Source organism: Bubalus kerabau, chromosome 9 (genome assembly GCF_029407905.1).
Source record: "Bubalus kerabau isolate K-KA32 ecotype Philippines breed swamp buffalo chromosome 9, PCC_UOA_SB_1v2, whole genome shotgun sequence".
Classification (NCBI taxonomy): domain Eukaryota; kingdom Metazoa; phylum Chordata; class Mammalia; order Artiodactyla; family Bovidae; genus Bubalus; species Bubalus kerabau.
This window is the reverse complement of record NC_073632.1, coordinates 67,848,912-67,855,245: the sequence shown is the minus strand read 5'-3', so window position 1 is coordinate 67,855,245 and position 6,334 is coordinate 67,848,912. Positions and strand designations below refer to the sequence as shown.

At 54.4% G+C, this 6,334-nt stretch overlaps 1 protein-coding gene across 9 annotated transcripts in view; it reads right to left on the bottom strand.

Moving 5' to 3' along the window:
• The window catches only part of BACH2 (BTB domain and CNC homolog 2), a 389,117-nt gene extending 384,505 nt beyond the window's left edge, over positions 1 to 4,612 (bottom strand). For 6 of the 9 annotated variants that reach the window (XR_008698320.1, XR_008698317.1, XR_008698318.1 and 3 more), the window contains exon 1: positions 4,473 to 4,612. The gene's annotated coding sequence lies outside the window, so the exon portion shown is untranslated. Of the gene's footprint in view, positions 1 to 202; positions 307 to 533; positions 593 to 2,058; positions 2,086 to 4,472 lie in introns of all 9 variants that reach the window. The other 3 variants (XM_055535472.1, XM_055535473.1, XM_055535471.1) reach the window with 2 other exon arrangements.
• Between the last annotated feature and the right edge of the window lie 1,722 nt (positions 4,613 to 6,334).

Sequence of the window (6,334 nt, the reverse complement as noted above, 5' to 3'; positions counted from 1 at the left end):
CTGACACGGAAAGGAGACAGGGAGGCAGATGCAGTGCTTGCTGTATAAATCACAGATGTTGACAGATTATGTTGCATCTTACATTGTTCCCTATTCCTTGTACTCTAGGGTAGAGACTGGGTTCTCTGCATGCTATGACTCCCAACGCCATGCCCAGTCATTGACTCTGGGCTAGACTGTGTATACAGGACAGGGAAATAACCTTGAGACAGTCAGGGCAACACACACTGCCTTCTGATGAAATCCTTTCCAATGAGAACCTTCCTCTTCTGTAGAATGGGCACAATGCCTGCTTCTCAGGGTTGCCTTGAGGAGTCAAGGAAGGAAATGAGGAGTCAATGTTCAGGAAAAGGAGTCAGCACTGTTTCTGGCACATGGTGAACATTCAACAAATCACAGCTATTGTTTTAGTGGGTGCTGGCAAATGTCAAATTCTCCTGGAGGAGTCCTCAGGCATTAAACAGCCATGTTACCCGATCTGGTCAATAACAATTAAACAGAGGGCAGGTGACCCAAAGAAATAGATTATTTACCTGTGGAGGATTATACGGTGCCTTTGGTATTAATTATATGGCCTTTCACGTTGTATTCTCTGTTAAAAAGAAAGCTATCAATCCCTGAGTGGGACTCAGTGTTGATTTCATTTGATTCCTTTTGGGGTTTTTTGCCTTTTTCAATTTTCCTGACCACAGTTAACCATTCACTTGGTGTAGACTCAAAAATCATCTACGATATGTCAGGCCTTTAGAAAATAGCCAAAGACAGAAATATGAAACAGTAAGATGTTCTAGCTCACTCAGTAGTGGGCAGCCAGACAGCCTACAGGCCAGCTCCGGTGCTTACAATGTTTCTGCCCGGTGTTATTTAAAAAAGTGTGAGCAAATATTTAGAAAGTAGGGGATTCCACATCAAAACCCTGATATACAGCTTCCCTCAGAAAAATCAGACAGTGTGGAGACACAAAGCCGCTATTCCCACCCCTTCCTGCCTGATGACAAGTAGCTGAGATGGTGCAGTGGTTGCCTGCCACTCCACACCATGCCCCCTCCTCTTCAAGACGGTGTGAAATGAAGATGAAGGGCCCCATGTTCCAGAATTATTAAGGATCTCAAGAAGAACAAGAGCAGATTAAACCATGTGTGAGGTCCTTCTGAGAGGGGAGGGGGCCTGGGCAACAGTACACGTCACGCGCCCACCAAACTGGTCCTGCTCCCCACCCCTCAGCCAGACAGGAGGGTATTTATGTATCTGAGTATAAGCCAACATTTTCAAGAAGCCAGACACTGCACCCCCTGAAATCTGAGGTAGACAAAAAAGTAGGGCAGTGGAGCCCAGCCCCGCTGAGCTAGAGAGCCACTAGGATCTCTCTCTTCCCTTGTTAAGGCTGGATCCCTCCCAGAGACACTAAGCATGAGTTAATCCAAGTAAAATTAAACTGCTCGCAACAATACAGATTGGCCTGGGCCCTTTTGTCGGCGTCCCAGGAGCCTCGATCACAAATTCCGAGGAACAGTTCACAAGCACTAATGAGTAAGTCCTGTTGCTTGTGCAGACAGTGGGCTCAGAAGTGAAGGGCTGGCCTAGGAGAGATGTGAACCTGACCATCTGGCTCTCTGCGACTCACTTTGATCACTAAATGAATTGCAACAAATTGACGAGCTCATGGCTAGAGTTAATTGTCTCATCTGTAATCTGACCCTACTTTTAGGCAGTTATTATTACCCTCTATCAGGTGGGAACATTTCCCACCATCGCTGCAAAGTGCATTTTCCTGATGAACTGTAATGGATTATTAAATTCCAAATCGGGATAACAATACTTTGCACTTCTGCAGTGCCTTTCATCCACGGATGTCAGAGCAGTTTACAAATAATTAAGCCCCTCACACTGCAGCCAGAGGTGAGTGACTGAAAGGGACTGGCCTGAAGACACTGAGTCAAAGGCATAATTCAAAAGAAAGAAAATGAATGGCTTTCTCTCAGGCACTAGAAACGCTGAAAAGTTATGGGGGTGGGGGAGAGGGGGGTCCCTGACTCCCTCCCTTTCTTTCTGCCTTACCTCTTCTCCTTTATAGCAGATCTTCGCCTGCAACATACAAAGAACTGATAAGTAACTAACAGATGTGCATATAATTTAGCTATGAGCTCACAGACACATATATGAGGAGAATGCTCTTCCATGTAATCCTGGCATATACAACACGAACTGACATTTCAATCCACCTGCAGAACTGACAGATACCAGAATTAACACATTTATGATTACCAAATGGCAAACATAAAGCCTTCCAAAATCCAAAATGAAAATATTACTCGGCACAAATAAAGTATATTCTAACAAAACTTCTTTATTCCATGGTTGTGTTTTCCATTTCTGGGACGCTCATCTGAATGATATTCAAGTTTCAGGAACAGCAAATAGGATGGAAGTGGGCAATCATCGCATTTTTTTTTTTTAAAGCAGAACACTAGAAGGGAAAAACATTTCAGCCACTCAAAAGTTTTGTGGTGAAATTATAAACTCCTGAAAAACTGCATTTATAACGGAAATGCTGACAGATCTTTCACGAGAGCAGTTTGAATGCAACACTGTTATTTAGCCATCTCTCTTACAGACTGAAGGCTAATTCTAACAAGATGTCATTTTGACTCACATTTATTATTACCTGTAAGAATGAAAACCGCCGTTTACTCACAAGCTGCGAGCTGCCGGAGCACCAGGGTGGGGCAATCTCACATTGTAAGCGAGACGCCGCTGCCTTACCAAAATAGCCCCTCCACCAACCGAGTGGCAGCCTTTACCCGCACAGCTTCTTTCATGTCAGCCAGAGCCTTCGCAGCTCAACATGCCTTTCCTACATGTTACATTTTAATGATCTGAGAAAACCGTTATCAGAGTTAACATCTCTAATTTTACTCTAAACAGACAAAAGCAAAATATCTCATTAGGCATCATCTCCGCCAAGGTTCCCACTAGGCAGGAAAGGATTTTTATCTGAAGTAATTACCCATTTTAGTTAAATACACGCAACAGATGAAATTTACACGGGGAGTGAGAGACTGCAGCACTAGACCGCGAAGGTGAAAGCCGAGGGACGCTACGTCCCGCCGCCCCCCTGAGAGTGCGCAGCTCTGCCCGGAGTTGGGCGCCCTCGTCCCTCCTGTTTCCCAGGGGTCACGGGTCATCGAGACGACGGTGACCAGACAGGCAAATTGCGAAGCGCTCCTTCTCCGGCCACAGACAAAAACCATCTGACGGCGGTGCGGGAACTTCCCCCCAAGTTATCAAACTCTCCTACATGCGAGACGGTGCTGCAGATACCTCGCGCTCCCACGACCCTGGAAGCCTGCGGTGCGCGGTCCCTTTCACACGCACACACCCGGCCCTGCCCGCTTCCTCTCACGGTCCAAGTTCTTGCAAATGCCCGGCCAAACCGAGGTCACCGAGGTGCTCACTCGAGTCCCTTCTCAAGGAGCGCCGCCCGCCTCCCTCTCCATGGGTGCTCGGCTCCTGAGCACTCACCGGGTGAGAGGAGAAAAACTGCGAGACCCTACAGGGCGCCTCGGCGAGGGGGCGGTGGAGCGGTGTCCCCTGGATAAACTCCTCTCCTAGGTGGAGCCCAAAAGGGGTTTGCAGACTGAAGTGCAGGCAGGGAGAAGAGGGGGTGTGTGTTGCACTTAGATTTCATGCAGAATCGTGGAAAAGGAAGGTGCAAGATTTTTCTGTCCGAAGGCACGAGCCTCTCGGCTCGACCTCCCCGGGATGCATGCCAATGACCCAGTCCTTGGCTAGTAGCGATAGTACCCAGCGCGCAGCCCGAGGTCTGCGCCAAGAGTCCCCGGGCTGCCTCTTCCCGGGACCCTAAACTTGGGCTTTGATACCCCGCCAGTCGCTGTAGTCTCAGCTACCCGGCGGCGACTGACAGCCGAGCGCAAAGCGGCGGCTGACAGCCGAGCGCAAAGCTTCGCGGAGCAGCCCCGGGCGCGGACGCCACGAGCTGGGAGGAGGCCGCCCGGCCTGGCACCGTGATCGCGGGCCGGGGGCCCGAGCGCAGGGCCGTGGGTCTGACAGCTGCTCCGGTCGCGCGGACGCGCGCCTCCCTCCAGCCCGCCCTCCCCACGCCTGACTTATTACCCTCTGCTCCTCCTCCCCCTGCTGTTCCAAAACACCCGTCGACGCGAGCAAAATACAATGCCTCCTCGCCCGCCGTAAACAGCCGGGCGAGAGAGCGCACGGCCGCAGCCGTGCGTCCGCCTGATCAGCTCCCACCCCCTTCCCGTTCCTAGAAAATGCCATCAAAGCGGGCAGGGCGCTTGGCTGGCGGCTGCGTGCGCGCCCGGCAACCGCGGCTCCCTTCCCGCGCCGCTTCCTCACGCCTCCCCGCCAGTCCCGCGAGCCCGCTCCCCTCGCGCCCCCTCCCCGGCCAACTTGCCCCGCCGCGGGGGCCCGGGACCCGCGGGCCACGGACTCACCTCGCCAGAGAACTTTGCGTTCTTTTCCGTCTCCTCTTGCCCGCGTCCTCCCAGCCCGCAGCCCCCTCCCGGCAGTCGGCGGATCGGGGAGGGGTGGGGGTCACCGAAAGCTCACGGAGAGGAGGCACATCACATGGCAGCTCGTCCCCAGCCCCCCGAGAGTGGCGGGAAGGGGGAGGGGAAGGGTCGAGGGGAGGCCGGGGAGAAAGCGAGAGCCCGGCGGCCGCGGGAGTGGGCAGGCGGGGTGGCGAGGGCGGCGGCGGGCGCTGGCTTTAGCGCTGCTGCGACCGCAGCCCGGGCGTGCACGGTCGCCGCTGCCGCTGCTGCCGCTGCTGCTGCTGCTGCTGGCGAGGCGGCGGCTGCTCGGCGCTGTTTGCTCCGCGCCGCGCGGCTCGCGCTCTCCCCGGAACGCCCACACTCTCAATCGCTACATTGTTGACATTCGGCGCTGACGTCACCCGTTCCCCATTCACAATAACTTTACGGGAGCCGGGCAGCGCACCTCCCCGGCCGCTGGGGCGCCGTACGCCCGGCGACTAGCGTAAGCCGCTCCGCGAATGGCGCTCCAGGGGCTGGGGCGGAGGGACAGGGGGCGGGCGCGCGCTCGGCCTACTCGCGGGAGGGGGCGCGCCTCACGCCGCCGCCGCCGCTGCTCTCCCCGCTTTGTGCGGCCGCGCGGCCTGGAGAGCCCCCTGCTCCTGGCCCTCCTGGCCGCCTGGTTCGGTCCGGCCTGGCCGGCGACTCGCCCAGGGGCCTTGAAAGGCCAGGACTGGGGGCGAAAGGGATGGTTGGAGAGGTGATGGCTGGTGTGTCACGTGCGGAGAGGGCAGAGCCGGGGCACTAGACCCTGGAAGGGGAGTGGGACCTCGAGACCTGGGTTTCCGGGCTTGCCTAGCGGTTTCCCAAGAAGGGGCAGGAAAAGATGCTCCGCGGGCCCCTCAAAGCTGACCGGTCCCCCTGTTGGGAGCAGACGGGGTGAGAAAGAGTAGCTTCTGACCTGACGTTGATACTGACTTTTGAATCCTTTCCAGGAGGGCCTCCGCCTGTCTCACCGAGGTGGCCTCTGAGTCCACACGCCAGGGTTTGAAAAGGGGCGCGTGCGATTGCGAAGCTCACCCAAGAGCCTACCTCGCAGCTGCCGCCCCAGTCCTGCTGGGTTCCAGCCCCCTCCCCCGCCGCCCACTCGAGAGGCCGCCAGGGTGTTGCTGCTGCACTTGAAGGCCATTGCGCGGCTGCCCTGTCGGAAGAAAGCTTGATGGTGGTTAGGGTTTTACAGAAAGTAATTAGGACTTCGACTGAAGGAACATTTGCAATAAAAGGAGGTTGTGTTAGTATAGTGCTGGTGCCTGCAACTTTACGCCTGCCAGGGCCAAGAAATTCTGCCACGTTTCCCTGAACACCTATAACTTGGCCCCCTTGTGTACAGGCAGTATTCTGTATTATTACATGTGGTGCTGATTTTTAATGAAGATTATAAAACTTTGGCTCGCTCTACTGAGAGAAGGACCATAAATCGCCCCTGTAAAATGGGCACTGGCATATGCTGAGGAAGCAGCGAAGCGCTGCCCTGGGAGTCTTGTGATATCAGCCAAAGTGTTGCTCTGAACCACCTTCGTTTGAGGGCAGAGTTTTCAAAGGCCCCATTTTGAACGTCTGCGTGGAAAGCTAAGCAATGGCTGCAAGGAAGCGGAAGGGGCCAACGTAATTTTTCTAGCAGCATTGCAGAGCCTCCTGGAATAGGTGGAGACCCACACTGGGTATTTTCCTCTGCTAGCATCTCTAGTTTTCTGATGAACAGCAGTCCCAGGGGTAGGAGCAGTCCTCAGTCCCCTGATTCGATGAATCTGGTTCTCCTTTTGACA